We start from the raw sequence: 19028 nt of genomic DNA on the forward strand, positions 1-19028 counted from the left end.
AGGAAGGTGTTTGAAGAAAGCTGAGATGGGATCATCATGTAAGTTTTGTGAAGGATTGAAATTAAGTGGACTGGGCTGTTGGCTTCTCACCACTGGCTTCTGAGTAAACCTTGACTGAAGAAAGAAACAGTGATAATGGGAACTGCAGATGCTGGAGAATCCAAGACAATAAAATGTGAGGCTGGATGAACACAGCAGGCCAAGCAGCATCTCAGGAGCACAAAAGCTGACGTTTCGGGCCGAGACCCTTCATCAGAGATGGGGATGGGGTGAGGGTTCTGGAATAAATAGGGAGAGAGGGGGAGGCGGACCGAAGATGGAGAGAAAAGAAGATAGGTGGAGAGGAGAGTAGAGGTGGGGAGGTGGAGGGGGGGATAGGTCAGTCCAGGGAAGACGGACAGGTCAAGGAGGTGGGATGAGGTTAGTAGGTAGGAAATGGAGGCGCGGCTTGGGGTGGGAGGAAGGGATGGGTGAGAGGAAGAACAGGTTAGGGAAGCAGAGACAGGTTGGACTGGTTTTGGGATGCAGTGGGTGGAGGGGAAGAGCTGGGCTGGTTGTGTGGTGCAGTGGGGGGAGGGGACGAACTGGGCTGGTTTTGGGATGCGGTGGGGGAAGGGGAGATTTGGAAGCTGGTGAAGTCCACATCGATACCATTGGGCTGCAAGGTTCCCAAGCGGAATATGAGTTGCTGTTCCTGCAACCTTCGGGTGGCATCATTGTGGCACTGCACGAGGCCCATGATGGACATGTCATCTAAAGAATGGGAGGGGGAGTTGAAATGGTTCGCGACTGGGAGGTGCAGTTGTTTATTGCGATCCGAGCGGAGGTGTTCTGCAAAGCGGTCCCCAAGCCTCCGCTTGGTTTCCCCAATGTAGAGGAAGCCACCTGCCCCCACACCTCCTCCCTCACCCCTATCCCAGGCCCCAAGATGACTTTCCATATTAAGCAGAGGTTCACCTGCACATCTGCCAATGTGGTATACTGTATCCATTGTACCCAGTGTGGCTTCCTCTACATTGAACCCACAGTTTAGAAACAGGCCATTCAGCCCAGCCAGTCCATGTCAGTGTTTATGGTCCTTATGAGCATCATCCTGCCTTCCTCCAGAAAACTAAAATTACAACAATGACTTGCATTTGTACTGCACCTTTAATATAGTCCACTATCCCAAGGTGCTTCACAGGAGCAGTTATCAAATAACATTTGATCATGAACTAATGAAGTAGATATTTGGAGAGGCGACCCAAAGCTTGGTCAAAGAGTTAGGTTTTAAGGAGCATCTTAAGAGGGTTGACGAAGTGGTAAGATTTGGGAATTTTATTCCAGAGTTTGGATCATGACAGCACAACCACCAATACTGAGGTGAAGGAAAGAGTGGTGGGATGGTGGTGTTGGGGACTTGGGGTGGACAAGAGGCTAGAATTGGAAGACTGCAGAGATGTCAGATGGTTGAGGGTTGTGGGAGATTACGGCGATAGGGAGGGAGGCTAGGCCAAGCATTTTGGAACACAAGGATGTTTTGGCCAGATCCTGACAAGGTGACAGCTGTAGCAGAGATGCAGTGACCATATATGGCGAAAGCAATGCAGGACCCACTATGAAGAAAGTTGAGCATAGTAATTTGCTCGTTCAGAACTTGAGTATTGCTGAAAATAGACACACTTTCTGGAAGCTTTTCATATTTCACTCAGTAGGACCATTTGCAAGAATACCAAAGTAAAGAGAGAACAACATTTTTATCATTTTTACACTGTATGAGAGGAGAGTGCTGATTCATTGGCAAGTGGACTCTGATTGGTAGAGGTGTTGCCATTGGAAATATATCATTAATGATTCATTAAGAAATGGGTCTTTGATGGAATGACACCTAACCTTCTACCCCTTACGTATTTCTGACATGTAGATGATACATTTGTTTGCATTAGCTTGTTGTTGAGAGTTAAAGACAAGCGTCTTGCTCAAATCAAGCACCCAATTGACAAGCTATAACTCTCCAAGTGCTACAGGAAGTGGTGATGAAAGGGTGGTCTGAAACTATCCAGGACACTGCTATTGTAAAGAGAGGTTAGTGGACCTACAGAGATGAAGTGGTAGCCTAAGATGGCATCTTGTACAATGGAAATAGAGTCATTATCCTGAAAGAGATGATATTAGAGAGCTATGACATGTCCATGCAACAAGGAATTGAGTCTAGTCTGAGGAAGGCAAGAGACATGATCTACTGGCCGAATGTGAGTAATGAGATTAAGGGCCACATCCGTTACTGCAGTGTTTGCAAGACATACCAAGATAAACAAGCAAAGAGTCACCTGTGACACATGACACCTAAAACAGGCCGTGGATGAAGCTGGGAGTAGACTTCTTCATTCTCACAGGAAATGATAAACCTCTCACCATTGGCTACTATTCTGATGACTGGGAGCTAGGCCAGGGAATGTCAATAACTCCCAGTGAAATTGTTGAATGCCTAAAGGCACACTTAGTCATTCTTGTATTCCAGATGCTGTGATGAGTGACAGTGGGTCTCATTTCATGAGGGAAGATTCAGTCGCTTCATAAAGGATTTGGAATTTCAACATCATCCACCATCACCAAATAATTCCCCATCTAATACAAAGGCTAGGCAGTGGTGGGGGTTGGGGGGAAACACAGTAAAAATCCTTAAAAGGGATCGTGGCAGCTCCGTGGTTTGCACTGCTGTCTCACAGCGCCAGTGACCTGCATTCGATCCCAGCCTTGGTCTGTGTGGAATTTGTACATTCTCCCCATATCTGTGTGGGTATCCTCCGGGTGCTTTGGTTTCTTCCCACAGTCTAAAGATGTGCAGGTTAGGTGGATTGCCATGCTAAATTGCCCATAATGTGCAGGGATGTGTAGGCTAGGTGGATTAGCCGTGGGGGTTACAGGGATAGGGTAAAAGGGTAGGTCTGGGTGGTATGCTTTCCAAAGGGTCGGTATGGATTGTGTGGGCTGACGGACCTGTTTCCACACTTTAGGGATTCTATGATTCTATGAAAGAAATGGAACAAACCCAGCCTAGTCCTGTACAAGGTAATCCTTCAGTGGAGAAATACACCAGATGAAGGCATGGAAAGTAGCCCAGTCCAAAAAATAGTGTTATACTGCACCCAAACTACTCTTCCAGCAGTGAAAAATACCTCTGAAGTAAGAAGAACAAGTGGTTGGGGGGACAGAGTAGTTAGGTGGTTGTTTTGACTGGTGAAAACTTGATGCCCTAAAGGGCCTTTTTCTATGCTGTAGACCTCTAGTTGTGAGTGAAAAGAAATCAAGGTGAAAACAACAGCATGCCAAATTCCACTTTGATTAAACTGCCAAATCATTGCCAGAGCTGAGTATTGGTGTAGCCAGAGTGCAAACATTCAACACTCTTTTTAACAAAAGCCAGCCCCCATGCAACTTTGGACCTCTATAGAGCAGTTGTCACTCTAACTGTGTGTCGTGAACAACCAGATAAATTATCATGACCACAGGCATTTCCATAGAGCTAGAGAGGCTGTTATTGCAGGCAGTGGATCCGGAAGAAATGATCTCACTATCTGCACAGTGTACAAAATGACCACCAATCCCAAAGGTACTCTGTTCCCCAGTGATAGAATTGGATCAGCACCAGCACTTAGCATAGCAGCAGTTACTATAGCAGCAGCACTTGCCACAGGAAATACACTGCCCAGTGAAGGAACATCATCCTCGGAACAAGCAGCTACCAGATGAGCAATAACTGGGAATGTATGTATATGCCATTAGGAGACCTGGAAGCTTTATAGACTGTGTATGCAATGCATGTCCAGAGAATGATGTCGGTGGAATTGAGTTAGCATACTGAATGATAGGTTGCATTGTGACCTTCTGTCATCCATTTTGGAGTGGTATCAAACTCCAATTTAAACACACCCCACCTTATTGACTGATGCAGAGGCATACTGGACGATCCCAGATTTAATCCCTGATCATTTAAATAACCTGCCAGCAATTATGGTCTAAGCACACAGGCGAGGAACAGAGTTTCAAGTGGCCTCAGAGAACAAGGAGGGGCAAAATCAGCTGGTGTCACCACTGTCAATCATTGGGGTGAGCACTTTGGCTGGTATATTTGGTGCAGATCTTGGCAGCAGACAGAATTGGACACACATGTGATCCCATTATTTTATCCAGCCATTAGGAAGCCCTCATTCTCTGGATTCACATCAAGTCTTTGGGGAGTTTGACTGGCACCAGATGGATTACATTGGGTATCCCTTGCCTCTGATTAATGTCACACTGCCTCCTATCTGTCTCCTCCAGCCACAATGGGAGTATGTGGGTCACATCTGTGCAAACATTTGAGCAGTATACACTAGCAATTAGGAAGGGAAACTCAATGTCATCTGACCTGTCTCGTCTCTGACACCCAACTGAGCTCATCAATCAGTAAATGACTTCAGGAAAAGTGGGGTGCTTTCAAAGGCTGCGGTTATCTCTGTTGCACTTTTATACACGGAGCCATGGCAACTATCAGAGGTCACAGTGACGTGATCGTAAAGCAAACACATGAGGCCCAACCACACAAACCACAAGGAGTGGGATATCACAAGGCAGACACAATGGCCTCAGCCACAAGTGGAAAATATTGTGCATGCAATCCTTTATCGCAACAAGACTGTGACGCTGAGTCTCGCTTTCAGCTGCTTAGAAACTAAGAAATCTAAACATGGCTTCCGAAGAGACAAAGGAGTCATTCTTGGCTGGATGCCTGTTTGCTGCAGCGCACATTGAACTCTTAATCGGAAGGAAACTTCTGAAACAAAATCAATGGCTTGGTTGTCTATCGAATGATTTGCGATGCCCAATTGTCACAGAGCCTCAAGCAGACCAGCGGAAACTGCACCCATCCTGTTCAGGGCAACCCAGGCAGAGTAGACCACGGACGTGAGCCAGCAGGCCAGTTCCTCCTTCCCCTCCATCCCCTGCCAACAAACCCCCACTCTCCCACAAGGCCCATGTCCATACTGGGAGTGTAGGCAGCCATCAAATACAGACACGCACACACGTGCACACAGACAGTCTCTCTCTCTCTCTCTCTCGCTCTCTGTCTCTCACACACACATGTACGCACACACACATGTGCACACACAAAGTGGCACATACATAGCCACACACACATAACACTGTCACAGACACACACACAGTCTCACACATACACACCGTCATAGACACACATACACAGGCTCACACACACAGTCACAGATACACACATACACAAAGTTACTGCCCCCCCAAACCAACACACACATAAACAGAGTCTCACACATACACAGCATCATAGATACAAACATAGTCACAGACACACACACACAGGCTCTCTCACACACGCACACACTGTAGCCATACCTACACAGAGACATGAACGTGCACAGACACATACACGGTAACATACACACACTCACGCACACATACACACAATACAAACCCAGTCACACATACACAATCACAGGCACACTTATAAACATGCAAATGTTCAGGCATTATTACCTGAAGCAAGGACTCACGGCTGAAACCCAAGGAGTGCTGACTCTGCCATCCCCAGTGATTCTCCCACTCGCCACCCATCACTCTAGGTCACTTGTTATGGTAAAACAAAGAAACAAAGAAACCTACAGCACAGGAACAGGCCCTTCGGCCCTCCAAGCCTGTACCGATCAAGATCCTCTGTCTAACCTGTCATCTATTTTCTAACGGTCTGTGTCCATTTGCTCCCTGCCCATCCATGTACCTGTCCAAATATATCTTAAAAGATGCTAACGTGTCTACGTCTACCACCTCCGCTGGCAACGCGTTCCAGGCGCCCACCACCCTCTGTGTAAAGAACTTTCCACGCATATCTCCCTTAAACTTTCCTCCTCTCACTTTGAACTCATGACCCCTAGTAATTGAGTCTCCCATTCTGGGAAAAAGCTTTTTGCTATCCACCCTGTCTATACCCCTCATGATTTTGTAGACCTCAATCAGGTCCCCCCTCAATCTCCGTCTTTCTAATGAAAATAATCCTAATCTATTCAACTTCTCTTCATAGCTAGCACCCTCCATACCAGACAACATCCTGGTGAACCTCCTCTGCACCCTCTTCAAAGCATCCACATCCTTTTGGTAATGTGGCGACCAGAACTGTACACAGTACTCCAAATGTGGCTGAACCAAAGTCCTATACAACTGCAACATGACCTGCCAACTCTTGTACTTAATACCCCGCCCAATGAAGGAAAGCATGCCATATGCCTTCTTGACCACCCTATTGACCTGCGTTGTCACCTTCAGGGAACAATGGACCTGAACACCCAGATCTCTCTGTGCATCAATTTTCCCTAGGACTTTTCCATTTACTGTATAGTTCGCCCTTGAATTTGATCTTCCAAAATGCATCACCTCGCATTTGCCCGGATTGAACTCCATCTGCCATTTATCTGCCCAACTCTCCAGTCTATCTATATTCTGCTGTAATTTCTGACAGTCCCCTTCACTCTCAGTTACTCCACCAATCTTAGTGTCATCAGCAAACTTGCTGATCAGACCACCTACACCTTCCTCCAGATCATTTACATATATCACAAACAACAGTGGTCCCAGCACAGATCCCTGTGGAACACCACTGGTTACAGGTCTCCAATTTGAGAAACTCCCTTCTACTAGTACCCTCTGTCTCCTGTTGCCCAGCCAGTTTTTTTAATCCATCTAGCTAGCACACCCTGGACCCCATGTGACTTCACTTTCTCCATCAGCCTGCCATGGGGAACCTTATCAGACACCTTACTGAAGTCCATGTATATGACATCTACAGTCTTTCCCTCATCAATCAACTTTGTCACGTCCTCAAAGAATTCTATTAAGTTGGTAAGACATGACCCTCCCTGTACAAAACCATGTTGCCTATCACTGATAAGCCCATTTTCTTCCAAATGGGAATAGATCCTATCCTTCAGTATCTTCTCCAGTAGCTTCCCTACCACTGATGTCAGGCTCACTGGTCGATAATTACCTGGATTATCCTTGCTGCCCTTTTTAAACAAGGGGACAACATTAGCAAGTCTCCAGTCCTCTGGGACCTCACCCGTGTCTAAGGACACTGCAAAAATATCTGTTAGGGCCCCGGCTTTTTCCTCTCTTGCTTCCCTCAGTAACCTGGGATAGATTCCATCCAGACCTGGGGACTTATCCACCTTAATGTCTTTTAGGATACCTAACACTTCCTCCTTCCTTATGTCAACTTGACCTAGACTAAGCAAACATCTATCCCTAACCTCAACATCCGTCATGTCCCTCTCCTTGGTGAATACCGATGCAAAGTACTTGTTAAGAATGTCGCCCATTTTCTCTGACTCAGCGCATAACTTTCCTTCTTTGTCCTTAAGTGGGCCAATCCTTTCTCTAGTTACCCTCTTGCTGTTTATATATGAATAAAAGGCTTTGGGATTTTCCTTAACCACGTTTGCCAGCAATATCTCATGCCCTCTCTTAGCCCTCTTAATCCTTTTTTTCAGATTCGCTCTACATTCCTGATATTCTTGCAAAGCTTCGTCTGTCTTCAGTCGCCTAGACCTCATGTATGCTTCCTTTTTTCTCTTGGCTAGTCTCTCAATTTCACCTGTCATCCATGACTCCCTAATCTTGCCTTTTCTATCCCTCATTTTCACAGGAACATGTCTCTCCTGCATGCTAATCAACCTCTCTTTAAAAGCCTCCCACATATCATATGTGGATTTACCTTCAAACAGTTTCTCCCAATCTGCATTCCTCAGATCCTGCCGAATCTTGGTATAGTTGGCCTTCCCCCAGTTTAGTACTCTTCCTTTAGGACCACTCCTATCCTTGTCCATGAGTATTGTAAAACTTACAGAATTGTGGTCGCTATTTCCAAAGTAGTCCCCTACTGTAATATCAATCACCTGGCCGGGTTCATTCCCCAGCACCAGGTCTAGTATGGCCCTTTCCCGAGTTGGACTACATACATACTGCTCTAGAAAACCCTCCTGGACACATCTTACAAATTCTGCTCTGTCTTGACCCCTAACACTGAGTGAATCCCAGTCAATGTTGGGAAAATTAAAATCTCCCATCACCACCACCCTGTTTCTCCTACACCTTTCCATTATCTGTTTACATATTTGTACCTCTATCTCACGCTCGCTGTTGGGAGGCCTGTAGTAAAGCCCCAGCATTGTTACTGCATCCTTCCCATGTCTGAGTTCTACCCATATTGCCTCACTGCTTGAGTCCTCCATGGGGCCCTCCTTCAGTGCGGCTGTGATATCGCCTTTGACCATTACTGCAACTCCTCCACCTCTTTTACCTCCCTCTCTATCCCGCCTGAAGCAGCGATATCCTGGGACAACTAGGTGCCAATCATGCCCTTCCCTCAACCAAGTCTCAGTAATAGCAATAACATCATACTTCCTGGTACCGATCCAAGCTCTAAGCTCATCTGCCTTGTCTACTACACTTCTCGCATTAAAACAAATGCACCTCAGACCACCTGTCCCTTTGTGTTCATCATCTGCTCCCCGACTGCTATTCCCTTTAGTCACACTGACTCCATTATCTAGTTCCCTACAGGCTTTCGTTTCTACCTCTTTTCTGTCCAATATTTGGTTCCCATCCCCCTGCCACATTAGTTTAAACCCTCCCCCACAGCATTAGCAAAAGCACCCTCAAGGACATTGGTTCCAGTCCGGTTCAGGTGTAGACCGTCCAATTTGTAATAGTCCCATCTTCCCCAGAACCGGTTCCAATGTCCCAAAAATCTGAACCCCTCCCTCCTGCACCATCTCTCAAGCCACGCATTCATCCTGGCTATTCTTTCATTTCTGCACTGACTAGCACGTGGCACTGGTAGCAATCCTGAGATTACTACCTTTGAGGTCCTACTTTTTAACTTGGCTCCTAACTCCCTAAATTCTGCTTGTAGGACCTCATCCCATTTTCTGCCTCTATGCACCACGACAACTGGCTGTTCACCCTCCCCCTTCAGAATGTTCTGCAGCCGATCGGAGACATCCCTGACCCGTGCACCAGGGAGGCAACATACCATTCGGGAGTCCCGTTTCTAACCGCAGAACCGCCTATCTACTCCCCTTACAATTGAATCCCCAATGACTATCGCCCTTCCACTCTTTTTCCCGCCCTTCTGTACAGCAGAGCCAGCCACGGTGCCGTGAACCTGGCTACTGCTGCCTTCCTCTGGTGAGCCATCTCCCCCAACAGTATTCAAAACGGAATACCTGTTTTGGAGGGAGATGACCGCAGGGGACTCCTGCACTGCCTTCCTGCTCTTCCTCTGCCTTTTGGTCACCCATTCGCTATCTCCCTCAGCAATCATAATCTTCGGTGTGACCAAATTGCTGAAATGGTAGGGCTGGATAGTCTCATTTCCTGAGGGAAGAACAAGTGCATATACCAGCTGGTTGCTGACGTGCCATGTTGATGAGGTGCCCACCCCTTAATGCTGCGGATTCTGCCAAGAGCAAAGATGGCAGGCATGCTGCTATAATTTTGGTGTAACTGCCAGGACTATGACCTGAGCAGACCCAGGGCCTTTAGTTACAATACAGTGGGTGAGGAGAAGAAATCAGCAAGGGACAAGAGCATGGCAGTGGGCGGCTGCCCCACCTAGTGGCATAGTATACTATGAACATTGTTGCCATTCGTAATATTCAGGGTTTAACACCTTGTTATTGAATCAAATTTGCAGAGGGGGTTTCAGGTCTTTGTAAAAGGCAGAGACTTGGATTTACAGCTTTTGCTTTTCAATCAACATGTTAGCAAAGTCTTGAGGGTAGTTGGTGCTCAAACCCAGGGGTACTGAATGCTACCACTGGTCCACTAGGCCTTAAGTAGCTTCTTACCAACATGTTTGAACACCTTGTGACACACACCTGTGAGGCAGATTGACGCTTGAACCCTGAACCTTTGAGCTCATGGCGAGCTGACACTACCAACTACTCCAGAAGTGACTTGCATTTGTATATCCCCTTCAATTTCAGGACATGCCAAAGAACTGGACAGCCAATGAACTACTTCTGAAGGATAGTCACTGCTGCGATCTTGGAAATGCTACACACAGCAAGTTCCCACAGAGGGCATAGACCAGGCTGAGATAATGAGGATTCACAACCAATTGTGTCAATCACATGACTGGTCAGCATGGATGAGTTGGACTGAAGAATCTATTTCCATGCTGTATATCTATATGACTCTGACATCGGTGAGGGGGGGAGGACACCAGTCTCGAATGAATATGTGAGGACGGAGGTCTAAGGCACCACACTAGGGAGCTGTATTTGAGAATCTACTCTGTACAAAGGAGTGTTCCAGTACATTAGGAGTTGGAGAATCTTGCTTGAGATAAGGAGCAAGTACCCTCAGGGACAAGGTCTGTGCAGACACACACAGCCCAGAGACCCTCCAGACTGGGATCTCAATGTACAGCCAGCAGCATCAGCTTTTAACACAAGGTAAAGTGCATATCATTGTTTAAAGATGAGGGATACTTACTGGGCAGGGACAACTCATCTTTACTGCTTTGACATAGTGACTATGTGGTCTTTTATCTTGCCTAAGAAGAGGGCACATGGGACCCTCAGTTTCATGACCTCTCCAAAAATCTGGCATGTCTGATAGTGCAGCAGTCTGCTCAGGGGTGAGCCTAGATGTTGTGCACAACTCTCTGAAGTGGGAGCTAAACCTGTCTACTTTTTGAGTTGGAGGAAAGGACTGGGGGAGCATCTGATGTGCTCACAGTGTTCTCTGTGGAAGGCGAAACAGCTTTCGTTCCCATCTTCAGCTTCAGTAGAACTCACTATGCAACACCGTCTTGAGACAAGCTGCCTTTGGTTTGCATCTGTTGGATAGATTAAGCTGGAGCATTTGAAAACATTATGCTCTGATGATTCCACATCCAGGCAACCTAGTTAATGTATTGATTGCCAGCCAACCTTGGAGCTGTAGAGTCAACACAGTAAAAAAGCATGTAGCTGAAGCGTTAACACATACACGTTTCCGATATGAGTTGGAGGAGAAATGCTGCAGCAGATAAAAATCAGATGTTTTATTGCCATGGGATTTTATATCATATACGATTTGTAAAATATAAGATAAAGACCTTCGGAATATAAAGTGTACTTTCGGCCACTTTGATGTGTTTATGCCAAACAGAGCATACTGCCTGGAATGTTTTCCCTCCTGGAGTTTCTGTGGAGACAGGCTGCTTGCTTTGTTCTGAAATTAGTCAATTAAGATAATTGTTTGGCAAGTGAAGGGGACATCAAAAGAAGGATTGGACTGGCTCCTGCTGCCTTTGAAGGATTAAACAGGATATGGGGAGGTGAAAGCTCTTGCGTTCGCTCTTTTTCAATCTAAAAGGGTTTAGGAAGCAGTGGTTTTCCCCGGATTGTGACACCGAAAGCTGGACAGAAAAGGTTGAGCCCGAAGAGGTCCCAGCAGCAGAGTCGGGCAAGAGAAATAATAGGAGCATCCAAGGATACTAAGAATGAAGATTGGACAATTGGTCAAGAAACTATTTTTACATGGGAAATGCACTGCATGTTTTAGACAGAGGCAGGAAAGTGGAGATGAGGCCACAATCTTATCTGCCGTGATCTTATCAAGTAGGAAAGCAGGCCGGAAGGGTTGAACTTTTGGGTTAGGATAGCCCTGGTGTTCCCAAGAATTGAACACAAGAACCACGGAGCAATCCTAAAGAGGAAAAGTAATCAGAGGCATTTAGGAAGAAAAAAAAATCACACTTTCAAAGAAAAAAAATCTTCAAACTCTTTTCACAGTGATATCAGAGTAATAGGTTGGTGAACAATTCAGGAGAGGCTGATGAGTGTCTTGAGATGGACATGTCAGGTGACCAATGGCAGGAGTGTGAGGGCAGAGCAATGCGAGGCTGGAGGTCACGTCATGATGCCTCCAGGAACGTACCCAACCCAAGTTGGCAGTCGGCCATTTCACAGCAAGATCTGGTGAATGTGGCCAGGTTTGTTAGGATCGGTTAATGGTGGAGGGGCTATGTTTTGGTTCCATTGCCACTGCCAAGGTGAGACTAGAATTCAGTTGCAGCAATGCCAGGGAAAGGAATTAATTGTGAACAGCTGGAAAAACTTGGATTTTTATTTCCATTTAGAGGAGCAATTTTGTTGATGTATTCAAAATCAAGAGGGAGTTTCATAGTGTCATTGAGGAGAAAGTATTTCTAATGGCAGATAGTTCATCCACCTGATGACACACAGATATGAACTCTTTTATTCATGCAGAGGATGTGGGCATTGCTGGCTGGGTCCAACATTTATTACCTGTCCCCAGTTGCCCCTTGAGAAGATGGTGATGAGCTGCCTTCTTGAAGTGCTGCAGCCCATGTGCTGCAGGTTGACCCACAATGCCCTGAGGGAGCAAGTTACAGGATCTTGACCCAGCAACACTGAAAGAACAGCGATATATTTCCAATTGGTGGTGGGAATGGATGTTTGTGGATATGATGCCAATTGAGTGAGCTGCTTTGTCCTGGATAGTGTGAAGCTTCTCGATTGTTGCTGGAGCTGCACCCATCCAGGCAAGTGGGGAGTATTCCATCACACTACTGACTTGTGCCTTGTAACTGGCAAAATAATGAGAAAGGATCAGGGAATCCTTTCTCTTAACCCAGCAAGTTGTTAAGATCTAAATTTTATTGCCTGAAAAGTGATGGGAAGAAATTCAATGTTAATTTTCAAAAGAGCTAACTGGGTGAGGGACAATGCTGTTAAATAAGATTTGGAAGGATGTGTTGAGGGTGTGGGAAGGTGGAGCAAAGCAGTAAACAAACTCTGTGCTTTCAGTCTGACAGCTTAGCTGAGCGAAGAGCTATGTCTCTGAATCAGGACGCTGTGCATTTAATAGAGTAGTTTCATGTCCACAAGAAGTGCTGGGATAGCCCTCCTTCCATCGGGGCAAGAAGGCCAAACACTCACTCATGTCGAGTGGGGTGAAAAGACAGTAGAAAGAGAAGAAATAGTGTGAGAAATGGAGAGGAAGCACAAAGATAAAGATGAAGAAAAAGGATGAGACCATTTAGAAACACCTCTCAGTTGGCCAGTATGAAACGTGCACTTTACCCATGCTTACATCGTTGACATGAAGTGTCCGATGCTCACCGAATTCTCTCATATATTTGAATATTTTGTGCACTCGTTGCATCAATGTGTGTTTGGCCTGCTGACTTTGTATGTCCTTTAACACTCTGTCTCCATCTAGTGGTTGCTGTCTCATTTGAGAAGTAGAATTTTGGTCCATCAGAAACATCCTCAACTTCTGGTCATGCACTGGTTAACATGTTTAAGTAAGCCTTTCTGTACTGTTCAATATATAAAAACAACAAACAAAGGAATTTTTGGTCAGTGACACCCTCATCCTGGGACTGAATTAAAAAAAACACCTGGGCACATAAGGTGATAGTAGGACAGGTGGCCAAAACCTGGACAAAGATACAGCTGTAAGAAGCCTCTTGAACAAGAGCAGTGAACGGAAGGAGAGGTTTAAGGGGCTTTGTGCTTGGGCAGCTGAAGGCACAGAGCGCACTGAACTTTAAGAAATTAACTGCTCTGTCTTGCTACTTAGCATTTTTGTTCTGAATAGAGGTGAAACCTATGACTTGTCAGCAAGTAGTGACAGCTTCTGTTGATCATAGTTGCCAGTGGGCACATGCCTGCCTTGATGTCAGAAAGCTGGGGATTCAAATCCCACTCCAGAGCCTTGAGCACAGCCATTCTTGCTGACAGTCCAGTGCAGCGTCAAGGTAGTGCTGCAGTGCTGCAAGTGTCATCTTTCACGAGACAAACTCTGAAACACTCTGAAAGTGGCGTCACAGATAGACAAGGTGGTGAAGAAGGCATTTGGCACACTTGCCTTCATTGATCAGAATTGGGATGTCATGTTACAACAGGCCACATTTGGAATACTGCATACAATTCTGGATGCCCTGCTGTCGGAAGGATGTTATTAAACTGGAAAGGATGCAGAAAAGATTCACAAGAATGACACTGAGACTGGAGAGTTGAAGTTATGTGAGGCTAGATAGGCTGGGACTTTTTAACCCTGGAGCATCAGAGACTGAGGGGTGACCTTATAAAGGTTTATAAAATTATGAGGGGCATGGATAGGGTGAATAGCCAAAGTCTTTTCCCCAGGGTAGGGGAATCCAAATCTAGAGGGGCATAAGTTTAAGGTGAGAGGGGAAAGATATAAAAGGGACCCGAGGAGCAACATTTTTACACGGGGGTGGTTCAGATGTGGAATAAGCTGCCAGAGGAAGTGGAAGTGGTGAGTACAATTACAACATGGAAAAGATATTTAAATATGTACATGAATGGGAAGGGTTTAGAGGGATATGCGTCAACGCAGGCAAACAGTATTAGTTCAGTTTTGGAAACCTGGTTGGCATGAATGAGTTGAGCAGAAGGCCTGTATCTGTGCTGTATGGCTCTATGACTCTATTACTTGTGTTTCATATGGCTGAGCTGTTCTGCATTATTACTCCAGCTGAAAGCTCATTAAAAATGAAAAATGTAAATTGCTCCAATTTCAGCTATGATACAATGTTGTAAATCTGCTCTTCAAAATGCACCATTTCTAGCAAGATTTAATGCAATGCAATCGGCAATTGGACTAAGTTACATATTCTGCCAACATTTAGTCTAATTAAATAGCCACAAGATGTCAGTGCTGTAGCACTGATGGATGAAAGATCATCGAACTGAAACAGTAACTCTGCTTCTTTCTGCCCGCAGATAATGCCTGACTTGTTCTTTCCAGCACTTCCTGCTTTTATCACAGCACTTACCTGCATAAGTGAAGAGGCACTGAGGGTAACTACTTGACCCAGACAAGGACAAGACTGACAAGTTGCTCTAGGCAAGATGGAGCAATGATGTGTTGACCGTATTAATAAAGGCATTAAACATTATTGCATTCAGTACTGTGACGTCTGTAATGGGCCTCCTCACCTTGATGAGAATAAGTAAATATTGAGGACCACAGGAAAAGTCTAATCAGAGGAAAGAGTTATTGGAATATGTATGAATGCTACAAGGAAGAAAGTTTGCAGCAAACCAAAGTTCGCACTGACTTATGTAGCACTCGCAAATCACAGCCGAAGTGAAGTGCCTAGGAGAAATGTACATAAAAGGACTCCAGATGTGCATTCTGGAAAACTTTTGAATTACATGCTGAGGAGAATGTTCTGTCAATGAGATAGAAGTCTGAAAGAGGACAGACATATTCTCAGCCCAAGGGTAAAGCAAGAAACTGAATAATATCAAATACTGGTGCCCAAATACTGGCTATATGCTGTACACCAGAAATATGAAACACTGTTGATGTGCTACATATGAGGATGTACAAACACTGTCAATGTACTGTTCACTCAAAATTTCTAAACACCGGTGATGTGTTTAACACTAATGATGTCCAGTTATGGACAGAGGAGAGATAAATTAAAGGATTTACTTTTTTGCTTTCTGTCCGTCAGCAAAATTGTTTTATTTGTTTTTCTATTTTGAGACAGGCTGTGGTATTGTCCACAGTTGTGAAGTCAATTTTTAAACGAGGCAACAACAAACTTTCTTTTGGATTAATGAGATGTGTGGTTTATTTATGCAGTCAACCCCCCCCCCCCCCCCCCCCACACACACACACACACACATGTATATGGTCACAGAAATTTGAGGGTGCATACATGAGAATCAATGGTCGGCACAACATTGTGGGCTGAAGGGCCTGTTCTGTGCTGTACTGTTCTATGTTCTATGTTCTATATATATACAAAGAAAACAATGAAAGTAAACAGAGCCAACACTGTGGAGCAGGGGAAACACAACAGGCCAGGCAGCATCAGAGGAACAGGAAAGTTGACGTTTCGAGTCGGGACCCTTCAGAAAATTTCCTGCTCCTCTGATGCTGCCTGGCCTGCTATGTTCCTCCAGCTCTTTACTTGTCTCTGACTTCAGCATCTGCAGTTTTTGCTATCTCTGAATGAAGGGAAACAGGTTACAATTCAGAATAATGTAAAATAAAAACAAAGAGATGGAAATTAATTCATTGTGGTGTCAGAATCAAGAAGGTCCAGTGATGATTCTTTCTTGTAGGAGATCAGGATAGATTTTTCCCCTCACTGGAGGTAGCGAGAAGGTCCTTGAGAGATCGTTGTCCCTTTCTTGCCACCTCGCCAAATAAATTGTGGGTGAAAATGTTCCTGTGACCTTCTTGACCTGTCACCAGTTAAGGCCCTTAAATGGTCATTTACAGCCACTTAAGGGCCTGAACTCTTCACCTCCCTGATTACTGGCCCTCCCGGCTGATGAGAAAAGTAAATTGTTCCCAATAATGGCCGGACGTCCTACTTACTAAGTCACTGGGGTGGGAGCGGTGTGCCTCCATTTGCCCCAATCTGGGGTCAAGCAAAGGAAAGGAGGGGGCTAAAGGGTGACCTCTGAAAGCCAATCCATCTGCCTTTACCTCTGATACCCCTCTTTCCATGGCCTGTACCAAATCAATGGGAAGGTGATAGCCTTGTGCTATTATTACTGGCGTGTCAGTACAGAGACCCAGATACTGCCCTGGGACAAGGGTTCAAATCCTGCCATGTTAGATGGTGGAATTTGAATTCAATAAAAATGTCTAATGATCAGTACGAATCCATTGTCAATTTTTTATAAAAAACCCATCTAGTTCATGTCCTTCAGGGAAGGAAACTGCTGGCCTTACACATGATTGCAGACCCACAGCAATGTGGTTTCACTCTTTACTGCCCTCTGGGATGGGCAATGAATAAAATGATTTTTTTTTTCTTGCCGCTGGCATCCCATGAGGAAAAGGACTTGACTGATAGTCTTAAGGCCTCCAATATGGTGAGGTGCTTGGCCACACTCACATCTAAGCTCTTACCCAATCATCTGCCAATCATTGAGTTTTCTGAGTTGCCATCTTGGATGCCCACCCCCACACTTAGTCCAAAAAGAGGGAAATTTGGCCCTCCAATTCAAGCAGTCTCTGCTGGCAAAAGTCAGGAGTTACAGAATTCCTTTTACAGATGACAAAGACACAGCAATGGAAGGTGAGCTGATCAACATTTCTCGGTCAAATGCAAGGTTCCTTTCACAACTGGGATTCGCGTGTCTGGACTTGAGGCCAGTTGAGCTGTTAGCCCAGAGTTACTGCTTCCTGTTTTCTGTTTCTAAATTCAAAGTAGGGACTCAGTCTTGAGGCAGGGTTGTAGTCAGCCTGAAATGTAGCTGATGCGCGACTAGCGTTTCAGATTGTTCTGCAGATTGAAGAATGCTTCAGAAATGTATATTTAAAGGTTTTGAAAGGCCAGAGAAGCTTTGGTCATCTGAAAGGCCCATTAAGGAGTCAGTTTCAACTAATCAATTAGTTTCTATACCTTTGGGTGGCATGGTGGCTCAGTGGTTAGCACCACTGTCTCACCACCATCACAGACCTAGGTTTGACTCCACCCTTGGGAGAATGTCTGTATGGAGTTTGCATGTTCTCTGCTTGTCTGTATGGGTGTGCTCTGGGTTCCTCCCACAGTCCAAAAATGTGCAGGTTAGGGTGGATTGACTGTGCTAAATTACCCCTGGTGTCCAGGGATGTGTGGGTTAGGTGGGTTAGCCATGGGAAATGCAGGGTTACAGGGATAGGGTAGTGGGTGGGTCTGGGTGGAATGCTCGCTGAAGAGTTGGTGTGGATTCAATGTGCTGAATGGCCTGCTCCCACATTGTAGGATCCTATGATTATATAGAAAAGTTACAGCATAGAACTAGTCTATGTGCCATGTGGTTGACTATGCTATCTCCAACTTTCAGCCCTTGCTCTGTAGCCCTGCTAGTTCCAGTGCTTCAGGGGCAGGTTCCTTTGAAATTGGTTGACAGTTTCTGTCTCCACCACCAAACTGGGCAGTGCCACCCTCTGGAGTATAGGATTTTCCTCATGACCCCTCGAACCCTTCCACCAAACACCTTCAATCTGTGGCCTTTGCTAATGGACCCCTTTCTGCGAGGGGGAAACAGACCTTCCCTGCCCACTCTGTCCAAGACCCTCATTATTTTATATCTGAGGAAGGGCCACCAGACTCGAAACATTAACTCTGATTTTCTGTCACAGATGCTGCCAGACCTGCTGAGCTTTTCCAGCAACTTCTGTTTTTGTTACAGACAAGGTACTATTCACTAGAGATTGCAAACACTGGTGATATAATGTATACCAGGAGTCCCCGAACACTCACAAAGCACAGTCAACGAGCCATTGCAAAATACTGATGTGGTACCGTCTACAAGAGATGTTGAAACACTGAAATATTGTACATAAGAAATGGCCAGACGCTGGTGATGTTTATACACTTCAAGATACTCCTGGGTTTTTGCTGTTGGCATCAATTGCAACTTGGTTCAGTTTGCACCTGTGTGTCTTGCATTCATGTTTGTCCTCTTTGAAACTTGTGGATTTTTTTTAGTTCATTTCAATCACGTTGAAGCAGATTTTAGTGTTCAGAGTTGCCCAGTGTTGAGTTACAGACTGCCCTGCCTTCACAGGGAGCATTGACTCTGTCGATCATTGATGATGGTTGTATTTCAGTGGTTGAACTTTCACTTCTGGTCATTAGCTCCTGACTATCTGAGGGAGGTTGCTGTGCACAAATTGGCTGTCATGTTCCTTACATTACAACTTTTGATTTCATCACACAAACAAGGCTCTTCATTGGCCGTGAAGCGATTTGCAACACTTTGAGACTGTGAATGGTGCAATATGAATTCAATTCTTTTGTCCTTTAATGGCATGACACCATCTTCTATGAAAAGCTGAGCTCATCCTAACTTTAGCCACCTTCCCAGACAGCAATCACCAGGATGGTAGATGAACACAGCAGGCCCAGCAGCATCTCAGGAGCACAAAAGCTGACGTTTCGGGCCTAGACCCTTCATCAGAGACGGGGATGGGGTGAGGGA

General features: G+C 45.4%; 1 long non-coding RNA gene across 3 annotated transcripts in view; it reads left to right on the top strand.

Annotated features, from left to right (window-relative positions):
• The window catches only part of LOC125448338 (uncharacterized), a 30965-nt gene extending 15421 nt beyond the window's left edge, over positions 1-15544 (top strand). For all 3 annotated transcript variants that reach the window (XR_009443504.1, XR_009443505.1, XR_009443506.1), the window contains exon 4: positions 14814-15544. This is a non-coding gene — a long non-coding RNA (uncharacterized LOC125448338). The remainder of the gene's footprint in view (positions 1-14813) is intronic.
• Positions 15545-19028: the final 3484 nt, after the last annotated feature.

The sequence above is a fragment of the Stegostoma tigrinum genome, chromosome X (genome assembly GCF_030684315.1).
Source record: "Stegostoma tigrinum isolate sSteTig4 chromosome X, sSteTig4.hap1, whole genome shotgun sequence".
Taxonomy (NCBI): domain Eukaryota; kingdom Metazoa; phylum Chordata; class Chondrichthyes; order Orectolobiformes; family Stegostomatidae; genus Stegostoma; species Stegostoma tigrinum.